Source organism: Mesitornis unicolor, unplaced genomic scaffold, assembly GCF_000695765.1.
Source record: "Mesitornis unicolor isolate BGI_N332 unplaced genomic scaffold, ASM69576v1 scaffold20863, whole genome shotgun sequence".
Classification (NCBI taxonomy): Eukaryota; Metazoa; Chordata; class Aves; order Mesitornithiformes; family Mesitornithidae; genus Mesitornis; species Mesitornis unicolor.
In genome coordinates, this window is record NW_010177073.1 from 82368 (window position 1) to 94223 (window position 11856).

The following is an 11856-nucleotide window of genomic DNA, read 5'->3' on the forward strand; positions in this document are numbered from 1 at the left end:
ATTAAAAAATAGATTTAAGATAAACATTAATATAAAACATTACCTCAAGAAGCAATTGGATATTAACTCATGGTAGCAACTCCCATGAGTTTATTCAGGTCTAGACTTTCAATAAACTGCTGTAAGTTACTTGGATACCTAGGCTATTACTACAGTAAATGCATAAGCAAGTGACAAAGACTTTAAGAATTTAGAATTTATTATTGAAACGAGTGAAAAAGTATAGTTTTATATTCAGTATAACCTCTGGAACTCAATACATATTAAAAAATAAAACTTATGGTGAAAGGAGCAGAGCACATGCTATTTCAAGTTTTCTGTTAGTGCCTAATATCTTTTTATGACAAAGGTTTTATGAAAACTTCCTTTTGCTTAGAATTTTATTCACGTGATAAGCAGATATCCGAGTACAAATTTCGTTATGTGCAATTTTATGTACGCTTAAATGCACACAGCTTTTGAATATAAATCACACCTAGCTCTTCAAAACCGTTCTTGTATTTATATTCCTCAACTGTTTCAAACTACTGGCTGTACAGTTACTGCTATATAGCAGGAACCCTTTAATCATTATGTGCATCACTTATACCATAACCATATTGTGGACTTACTGTCTCACTATAAAGGAGAGCACCCAAAAGCCCGATTTCAGAAACTGTGTAACATTCAAAAGGAAATATGGTACCTTGGAATTCAATCTACTTTTAAAAGTTGTATCTCCTGAGAACATGCAAGAAATCTCTTAAAAACAGTATCATTGCTTTACAGAGGGACAGTGCCTTTATATTTTAAATCTGAAGCATTTTCTTCAATTAAGTTGTAGGTGCAGCTTCCTTCTTGTGTGAGGTGCCAAACACAGCAGGACTGTGACAAGCTGAGACTCAAAGGTTCGGAAATAACCTCTTGCTTATCCCAGAAGTTAAATAAGGGAATGGATGCACATTCAAAGATGAAAACCACATAGTAACCACAGTCGCTGCCTGACAACTATATGCTGCACCACCAGTAGTCAAAACATTTGTGGCTCTAGGTTTATCTAAGATGTAAATGCTGACAGCATCTTGGTAAGATCATCAGTTGACTACCTAAATGTATCAAAGGCCAGTCTCCACACTACTATCCCATGAAAGATTTGAGAATCTCCTCAAAATTCAAAATCCCGAAACTTGTGGTTCCAATGGAACTTCACTAACAGCAGATAAGTGATCTTCTCTTCAAAATTAAGATAAAATTTAAATTTGTTCCTGAGAAAAATGAAGTAAAACTAGCCATCTTCTTCCACACATAGCAGTATGCTCAGAAACAATCACTATATAATTTGAAATCATGGTAAGAAAAACATGATTAAAGACCTTCTAAAACATGAGTTTGTGTAGATACTGTATATGACCACACTACATGAGATAAAAGCCAAGTTCTCCAGCAGAAAGAACCATCTCCTTTGCTCTTTCTAAGTCTACCAAGACAGTTACTATCAATTCCTGCCAACAGAGTACAGCATGCCTCATCCAGACCTCCAAATATATATCTAACAAACCTCTAGAAATCCAGAGTGCCCTGACATTTTTCTTGACAGTGTGGGTTGGCCTTTATGGCTTTTTACCATTCACTGAGCTATAAATATGGTGTACAAAGGTGGCAGGTTCAATGACTGAGATAGCAGAGAGAACTTGTACTACTAAGCAGACTATCATTAATCACAATCAAAGATACTTAATAAAAAATTCCCCACTGCAACAGAGGCATACTTTATGCAGGTTATTCTGGTGGAGAGATACAACAAATGAACTTAGCATTCACATCATGTTTTAATCTCAGGCTCCACTTGCAGTTCAGCACAGCACTACTGTTGTATTATCTCCAGTTGTGATATATTCAACTGTCCCTGCTATCTCATATTGCTATGTAACTGTGCAAAGAGTTGGGAAAATCAGAAAGCAAAGTGTGTGCATATCAAAACAGGAAAAAGATCTCTCATATAAACCTCGACTGATTTAGTCAAAGCTCTATTTGCACTGTTTGCAAAGTAAGATAAACGGGTACTGTCAAAGTTTATACCAGGGCAAATGCAGTTATACTAAAAGTTGGCCCACCATTGTAAAAATAGTGCAATAAACTTCACATAAATTCTCAGTTTTCATCCACATCTAACTTCAGAGTGTTTTTCATCTTCTGGCTTGAGGATTAAGTTCCACAGAAATACAGAGAATAAGCATATTGACAGTTGACCTAAACTCACTACAAAAAGGTCTCCACTTTCACAAGAAAATTGTAAGGACCTACAAAGTGATACAGACTGAAGTGTTAAATGAAAAGAACTAGCTATCCAGAATGATCTTTTTCAAAAGCAAATTTTCTCAGTACTCTTATTTGTATTTGAACCAGGAAAGAAAATTTATGCGTATACTCAATTATTTTTTTTTCTACATCTACATGCATTTTTCCACACAAAGCTACCTACAAGCAGAGTACTTTTTGTAGTGAGCAGTAGTAAAACAAAAATCTGGCTTTTTGTTGTTGTTTAAACAGACTTTGTATTCAAATGATCTCAAACTGAGAAAGCTCTGAAGTACATAAAAATTTCAACCCATTCTAACAGGCAATTGACCCAACAAGCCCAGAAGCAAGGAATAAGAGAGATATCTACATAAAAAGCAGTTTGTTAGGCCTCAAACATGTATGTTGTCGAAGTTGGATCTAACCTAACCCCAAAAGGCCCTCTGTTCCAGAACAGCAGAGACAGAAAATAAAGTAAGCAGTCTCTCACCTAGGAATTAAATTACAGCCTTTGCGAGCAAACACTGAAGCAGTAAAGCGTATTAGAAGGAATCCCCGTCAATGTCCTTAAGAGCTTTAGAAAGCATATAATGGTTTTGCTACGAGTTTAGCAGATTTATTAAGGAGCAGTAACTGAATCTGCATACAGCTGAGAAATGCACTTTCAAAACGCTTCAAGAAATATTTAATGTATCAAGAATATAGACAACACTTAAACAAAACTTGGCAGCTTATTTTCAGTCCACAGTTGTACAGTGGTAGATTATGAAATCAATGAGCATTCAAAATAACATCTGATTAAATAAAACCTACAAATACTCAAGACAATTGTCATGATTACTCCCAATTTTGCTACTGTAAGACATTTATCTCCAGTCATAGTAAATTCTAAAATTGCATTCCAATACTACATTCCCACTGTATTCTGTTTTATAATATTAGTATAATTTTGTCATTTTTAACTGGACCCTGATGTCCTCCATTCTCGTCTCTATTGTTTGCACATGGAGCTGGCAGTGTTTCTTGTCCACTGCCACCTTGCACTCTTCAAAGTGTTAGGTAGAAGAGGACTCTTCCTAGTCAACTCTATGACCTGTAAGTTAGAATACCATTCAGAAGAAAAAGGAAACATAGGTCTGAGACTCCTTGGACTTGGAATGAAAACAAACTCCTACTTCCATTTTTCAATCAAGTGCTCTCATCAACACACTTCTTGAGAAAGACTGGCATTATCTCCTATTCCAGCAGTGAGGTTGTAAAGTAAGTGGGTTTTGAATAGACTTTAATATGTCTAGCAACTGGATCTCGCAGGTGATTACAATTTCACATTATTCCTAATCCAATTCTACAGCAAATACAGAAAATTAAAGAATCTGATTCTACACCCGTTTTCCCCTCTACACACTGCTATGTATTTCTGATACCCCATTTGCATAAGGCATGTATCTCTGCTCCTCATCATGCTTTTATTCAGGTCCTCACCAGACTATTATGAAATACTGGTTAAACTGACCCCTCTAGCAGCAAACCAAGTCCAAACAGGACAGTGAATTTGACTATTAAACCAGAAAAAGACTGAATTAAATACTTGTGCCTGGGGAAAGTGCCAGTGAAAGGGCAAAACCATTCAGTCAGATGCTGCAACAGCACTCTCCTGTTCAGTAATACAGAGCTTCTAGAATGGCTCAACTGCTTATGCATTAGACAACATGCACTGCTTATTTTCAGCATTCCAATATGGATTTAGAAAGCAGGCAAGAACCTCTTGAGTTTTACTGGAAACTATTAAAAGACATATATTTAGAACGTCCTTATGATCATGATGGGTAATAGCACATACCGTGAGTTAAACAACTGCAACAGCTTCATACATGTGAAAAACCAACATATAGTTATATGCAAGAAATTATTTTACCAGCTTTGCAAAGGGAAGATGGGATACATTCAATTCCAACAGTATTTGAATTTTAAGAAACAGACCATATTAAATTGTAGAAGATAGTTAGAACGATAAACTTGCTTCACAGCTTCAACAGAATTTTCATTAAAGTACATCGATTTCTTCTTTAAAAGCAATCTGTTTAGAGCAATGATTGTAAAGACTTCCTGTCCATTCTGGTTGCCTAGATACTGTTATATTTCAACAAAGATTTAATCAGGTACCCTTGCTAAGTATATTATGCACTTCAAATGCAATACTACATTTATAAAAAGCATATATGTAAAAATAATTAGGTACAGTTTATTTCATAAATTCAAGGACTGTATATTTGAATGGTGTTGATTCCTTTAAATAAGTAGCATTACAAAAAGCGTATTATAATTTCATTATCAATTTATACACTTATAATACTGCAGTTTACATGCATCTCTAAATATAAATACAGTTCCCATATAAACATATTGACATATGTCAACATTGCTACTTGATATATTAATTAAATACCTAAACAATAAATTTACTTATTCAGAGCTGCAGTGACCCTTCAATTACCAAAGCCAGGAAAGGAAAGCAATTTATTTGCTCATCATATGTGTAACAACATCCCTTAAAGAACTAGTTCTTAAATGCTCTATATCAATGATTCCCATCAGCTGAGATACTAAAAGAACAGTATGGAGAGAAATTCTGTGTAAAAAAAAATACACAGAAATACAGTTTTGAAGGAAGGGGCTAGCCATCAATTAAACCAAAATGAAATAAAGTCAAAATTTGACCTGAATAGATAATATACTTACAAATCAAGAAACAATGCATATGGCTATCTGTGATAACAGGTGATTTTTAGGTCATTTTGCTGGGACAGCATAAACAGATACATGATACCTCCTGTTACATATTCAACTTATAGATACTTCCAGAGATTTTGAAGCTGTCTCCACAGCTTTGCAAATTCTGAAAGCAAAGTCATGATGATGGGAAACACCTTCCTAATCCCCAACTCTTAACACTTCTTACAGCTACATTGTGAAAGGGTCATGAGCAGTTGCAAAGATGAATAGTCTATGCCATCATATCATTCCTTCATTTCCCATCCTGGTTCTCATTAAGAAATGCTCCTACGCAACGGACAAGGAGAATAAAATATGTTTAGCATTAAGAGATGAGTTCAAACCCTTTATTGCAAAAGCACACACTCCTAGTACACAGGTGTCTCAGCAAACAGCTCAGTTTTGTCCTAACCGTATAATAAATTTCAGTATCTTAACTACCCCCTTCCACTCACAAATCTCACTAACTTGAGCCACTTCAGAAACTCCACATTTTTCTGAATAGTGTGCTCAAAACAACTTGTTCTCACAAGCTCGAAGTTTTTATTTTTCCAACTGCCCTCTATATACCTTACCAATTTAAATACTTCTTGGATACAGCATCTCTCAGGTGAAGCCAACTAAGTTCCATTTACGGAATAACAAAACAGTAATTTACACAAAGTTGAAGGTAACAGTAGGACACTGAGCAAACAAGGGCAATAAATAGAATAGCTGACCTTAGTAAAGCTGGACAATGACTAAGACAACCTCAGAATAGCAAGTTTTCATCAATACAGGTTCTCCTATACACATCTTGGAAAAAACCTTTTTATAGCTAATTATCAAGTCAGTTCAGATTTTTATTTCAGCACTTCCATGGCAGAAAAACTTCACACGTAACAGAACATCTTAAATATCTCTTTTCTACTTCCAGTTTTCTATGTTGATGTTTGCCAGATTGCATACTACAGGAAACCCTGCAGATATCCATCAAGATCAGCAATAAAAGTGACTTCAGAATTTTATGCACTCTGAAGCCGGCTGGACTCATGGTTTGGTTTCAAAATATGTAGCCAGACTTCAGGATGTGCTGACTACAGAACTGGTCCTTCTCAGAGGATCAAAACACTTAAATGGTAAAATGTGGCAACAAAAGAACATGATACGATTATATAAATTAGCCCAACCTAGCTCTTTATAGCACAAAGCCCAAGTTCAAAGTTGTGTTGATACAACTACACAAGGAGCTATACTGTAAACTTTAGTTCTGAAGTGAGTTAAAAATAATTTCACAAAAGGGAGTTATCTTAAATACACGATAATTTCAGTAATATAATCTATAGGACTGAAGTAAATAAACTGTTGTATCAGCACAATGATGATACAATAAACTGTGCTGCCAGAAAAAAAGTAGGAAGAAACCAATTAAGTCAGTAAGGTACTTTTCCTGGTCTCTAGTTCAGGAGGGGGAGGGGAAGAAAAAAAAAAAAGCATTACAAGTCAACTTGAAGGAAAAGTATTTTTTTAATCTTAAAATGTTTTGTCTTAAAATATATAAAAATTTATTAATGTCTGATATAAAAGATATTAAAGTTATTTTAAAGTTATTTTTGTATATTTATAACTACACTTTTTAATCAAGAGACAGAAAAGCAAAGTTGCCATTACTGGTATCATGGCACAGTACAAAACATACAGTTGCTCTTTAGCCCCTTCTAAAGCAACATTTACTGAAGTAATTTTTTTTTCCACAAGAATACAAAGAATTATAAAGTCACCATTTATGATTATATCATGATTTTAAAGAAACTTCCACAATGAAGATTTAAAATAATAATGCAACAGATGACCTGAAATCACTAAAGATAATTTGTATTGTACTGAAGAAGACTATACACACATTAAAGACCAATATTGTGCTGCTGTACATTTTACAGCAACATTTAAATAGAAAGACTCAAGCATAAAAGAACCCAAACTGCAATTATACAAATACAACCATAACTGAATGGCTCTTTTCTGCACATTCACAAGTCTCCTTTCACAAAAGCAAGGGGGATCATTACACTATGAGAATCTAGTAATTTTGACTTTGTTCTTTGAAATTACTGGTATTTTTAGTACAAAGGCTTGAGGATTTAATTGACTTAACTATAAAGTCAGGTAAGAAATTCCACATAAATAACATCTTGCTTGCCATAGTCCAACTGTACCATATTAAAATGCAAGAGAGCTCCTAGTTCAGAACTCCTGCTAAATGTAAGCAGACGGGCAGAAAGCTGGGGCACGGGGAGGGGCAAACAGACAAGACAAATGGGGAAAAAAGGAAAAAAAACCAAAACCCAAACATTAAACACTTTCTTTAGATATGACAAAACTGCTTTTAAATCAGAGGTGAACTTTGTCAAAATCTGTAGACAGTAGTCTCTGAAGGCTAGACAGGAAATATTTTGTCAGAAATGTTTTAGACTAGGTTGGCATAACTCACAAAGATGAGGTCAACATCTCTGAAACGTGCAATACTTGTTTGTGAGAATAAGGCTTTTTTGAGAGCTCCTGTAAGTTCAGACTTCTAAAGTCTTTTTTGTCTGCAAATCTGGAGAAGGAGAATCCTCTGGAGGAAAGACAAGAGAAGTAATGGTACAAACAGGTACAAACAGCATGTATATCTTTTTAGTCCAATGTGCAGTCAAGCCTGGAGGAAGGCAGGTACTGCCAATGACACACTGTTGAAAAGATGTCTATGCAGTGGGAGTCAGTTGACTGAGCAGATAGAAAGATGCAGGTCTGTAAAAAAAGAAAAGCAACCAGAAAAAGATGCCTAAGAAGTGAAGATTTAGAACAACTGAATAGAATTGTTCCAGTTAATGCCTTAAGGAACAGGAAGAACCGCTATGAAAAAGATTAAGTGCAGTACTCTGTTTTAAGTTAAAAAACAGGTATATAAGAACATGACACGCCAATGTTCCAGTACAAATCACAAGGATCTATTCAAGGATGGAAAAGTGGCTCTGTTGGTCATGAGTATAAAGGCATCCATTGAATTTAAACCAGCAAACCGATTATCCAGAAAGAAGACACATAATTATAGTTGTCAAATATATGGTCTGTGACTTCCTGGATCCCAGGATTCACTGCTAAAGAAAGTTTAAGAATTTTCTATTGACTTTTTCATTTAAGATACTAAGAACCTTTACACTGAATTTGCTGTATTAGGTGAAGAATGTGATAATCTGCAAGACAAAGTGCTAATCCTATAAACTCATGTTGCCAGTTTGAATGTATTCATACAATCTAATGAGTTAACCTCATACCAAAAGGCTTGCTACTAAATGAGGTACTGCCTGTTCTCCTGCAGTTGGCATACATTCAGTCTTATGTGCTTTAGCTAATTCAACAGAAATGTACTTGCAAATCCACACCTGATCTGGATCACATGTATATTAATACAGCAAACAGATCCATCACACAGAGCCACAAACTCCCAATGTTAATAGAATCACATTCATTTTGCAAGCATCACTGGAAGTTTTATTTGTTGAACACTAAAAGTGAAGATGAGGAACCATGGAAGAGAAAAATAACTTGGGTCTATCCTTTTTCTACTCGAAAACCAGCCAAAATACACACTGCTTTTCAATAATCTCACTCACACAATGGAAAAAAGCTTATTTATAAGAATCAACAACAAAACCAAAAATACAGCAAAACAAAATACTACTTCACACAGTTAGGAGTCAGAAGTTTAGGAACTGTCAACTTGACATAAATATTAAAGTGCTAAAGGAAAAGTACTTTTGTATGTTAGAATTTTAGTATTGGACAATATATTAAACTGCACTTGTAGTTTTTGTTGAGTTCCCATGACATTAAAGTATATTGTCACACACTGAAAATAATTTTAAATAAAAGCAACTCATTTAATTAATGATTTTTTTAAAAAAATAAAGTCACCAAATTCCATGTATAAACAAGCATTTCTCATTTGGTTTATGAACTATACGCTCAAATTCAGCTTACTTCTGATAATGAGGATGGCTCTCAGAAATTTTCCAGAAAAGGTTCTCCTGCTGTTGGGATGGCACACTGAAGTGCAGAGAATTAGAAGGCTCAAATACTGTTAAATATGGAGAATGTTCAGAATCCAGTCCTTTTATACCAGATTATCTGAAGTCAAATTTGTACGAAATGATGGACCAATTCACAGATATGACAAAAGTTAGATAATGGAAGCCAATAGTATTTTGCAGAGCTTAAACACGTCTGCATCCTCCTAGAGACAAGACAACAAAATACAAATCTAACATGGATCAGTGATACTGTTCATAAAGTCATGGTTTAGATACAGCAATGCCACATCTATCTCTTAATATCATTGCAATTTCCTGTTTTAGAAAAACCTTTAGAAAATCATATAATGGAAAAAATTAAATTTAAAAGCAAGAAATAGACTGATTTCATAAACAGATCTTCCATTAATTGAGCATTCTAGCTCAAGCTTCAGTAGGATTCTCTAATTGCTACATTAAAAAAATGGTTTTTATAGATGCTGGAATAAATCTGTCTTACTGGGTCAATAGGGATACAGCTACACGCTCTTTCTACACAAGCAAGGTATTTTAGATGTCTCTCACACACAGTATCTTCCTGGCAGCAGACCACAATTTGTACTTTTCCTTTTATTTCACTATTTTTTTTAACAGAACAAGCCCAAAAATAGAGGTAGGAGTAAAACCTAGTAGATGATAAATTATGACATATGGGCTGAACAAGCAATCGGGAAAGCAAGCGGCGAGAAGTGATTCTAGTAGAAGTAACTTTAAATAGTTCTGCCATCAGAAAAAGCATTCACATAACATTTAAGACATCTGACACAGTTGCAATGAAAAGTAAAAACTTTCATTCCAAGACGTGAAATACACGCACATCTGTGGTTGTATATAGGGAAACCTCATTTTGAGGTAAGTAAACATTTAGGTAATTTTTGCTTAAATAATAATTCAAACACTGGTCCTAAAAGAAGTCAGTTCGCTAGTTTTCACATGTCTTTTTAATATGAGAGCAGGAAATGTTAAACCAACTGAGCAACTGCTCAGAACACTTAGAAAACACATGTATTTGAGCATTTGTTCCATGTCCTAAGATTTCATGAGATTTCAGTAGAAAAACATACTTTTCTCAACAGCTTTTCTGTATTAGAAACACAGAATTTAAAAAATAAAAGCTTGTAACAGGACTATATATGTAAGAGCATTAAACAACTGATGTAGTGACAAAATAGTGACAAAATTCACTCTCAAGTTGAAACCATCTTTCTACAGATACGGACGTTATCCATATTCACAGAATATGATGAAAGACATGAAGACAACTACCAAACTACATGTACTAGAAGTTCCATACAGAACAGCAAATACTAAAAAATCGTTTGAAATGCCCTGTCAGAAGACATATAAAGCAATACTTTGCCACCTTGAAAGAAGACTCCAACATCTTCTGCAGTACTGCTATTGATCATATACAGGATAACCTTTCCACACAGCAAGCTGAGGGTTCCAAAGGTGTACAGGACTAGGCACAGCAACTACCAAAAGCCTAACACTTTCTGGCAAACAAACCAAGAAAAAAAGCTCTGTTTCCCTCGCAAGCGAAATTTTAAGTCTATAAACACATTTTGGGCATTTGTTTTTCCTAGACTGGCTTTGTTTCATAGCTTCATCTACACATTAAAGTGCTTCAGTTTCCTGTACCTTCCTAGAACTACTTTAGAATTTAGCAACAGAAATAAGTTATTTAAGAGATCTACTACAATGTTTGTAGTGAATAGAGCACTGCAGATGAGCAATCTACCAAAATCAGTGTTGAGGGGAGTAAGAAATTGGGCAATCATTTAAAGTTTGCCTGAAACTGTAGCTCTCAGAGGGGATGGGCAGCAGGAAGAAAGCTAGAAATCAGCTCCGGATTCAAAGGATCCAGTTTGGTTTAGCTGTACGACATACACTACAAAGCTCCCTACATTAACAAAGTGTAAATCTTGCAGCATTCAGCCATCCGCAAGTTTTACAGTAGTTTTATTCCTGCACAAAGCTACTTGTAATTTAAACCCTTGCCTTCTTTTCGTCTCTTAATTTTTAAAAATAATCTTTAATCTTAAAATATACAAAAATGCTAGCTTCAAGTACTTGTGAACAAAACTCACGAACACATGGTAGCATATTATGTCATACTACAGTATGCATTTAGAACCTCCATCAAGGTTGTACTTCCTGTTGTAAGATTTCAGCAACACAAGAAACTTCCACAAAAATAAAACAATGCAAATTTTAAATGATGCTTTGCTTTCCGGTTGGTTTTTTTTTGTTGATTTTTTTTGTTTTGTTTTGGTTTTTTTGTTTTTTTTTTTTACACTTTCTGCACTTCATTCTTTAAAAAACAATTTAGATGCTCGGGTCTACAAGAAACATCCTGCAACCTAAAATTTCCTTCCTCTGAGCAGAGGCACACAGAATCCACGTCTAAAGTTTTGAGATGTGATCCCCGCATATGGAAGTTAGGGCTCGCTCTGAACAAGGGCCCCGGGACAAGCGACGCCGTGTCGTCTCCCCAGAACCTCGACAGAAAACGACGCGCCCACCTGCTGCTGTGTATCTCCGCACCCCGAGAACTTCTGAGGGGCCCTGAGCACGCACCCCAGCGAGACACAGCAGCGTTCCCGCTGCCCCGTTACCCGGAGAAGGCATCCCCCCGCCCAAACACCCTCCCAGCCCGAGGAGCGGGGCCCTCTCCTCAGCCATCTTCGGGTGCAGCATCAGCCGCGAGCCGGCT

General features: G+C 35.6%; 1 protein-coding gene across 1 annotated transcript in view; it reads right to left on the reverse strand.

Moving 5' to 3' along the window:
* LOC104538670 (guanine nucleotide-binding protein G(i) subunit alpha-1) overlaps window positions 1-11856 on the reverse strand; it is a 34372-nt gene that overhangs the window by 22264 nt on the left and 252 nt on the right. The window lies entirely within an intron of this gene.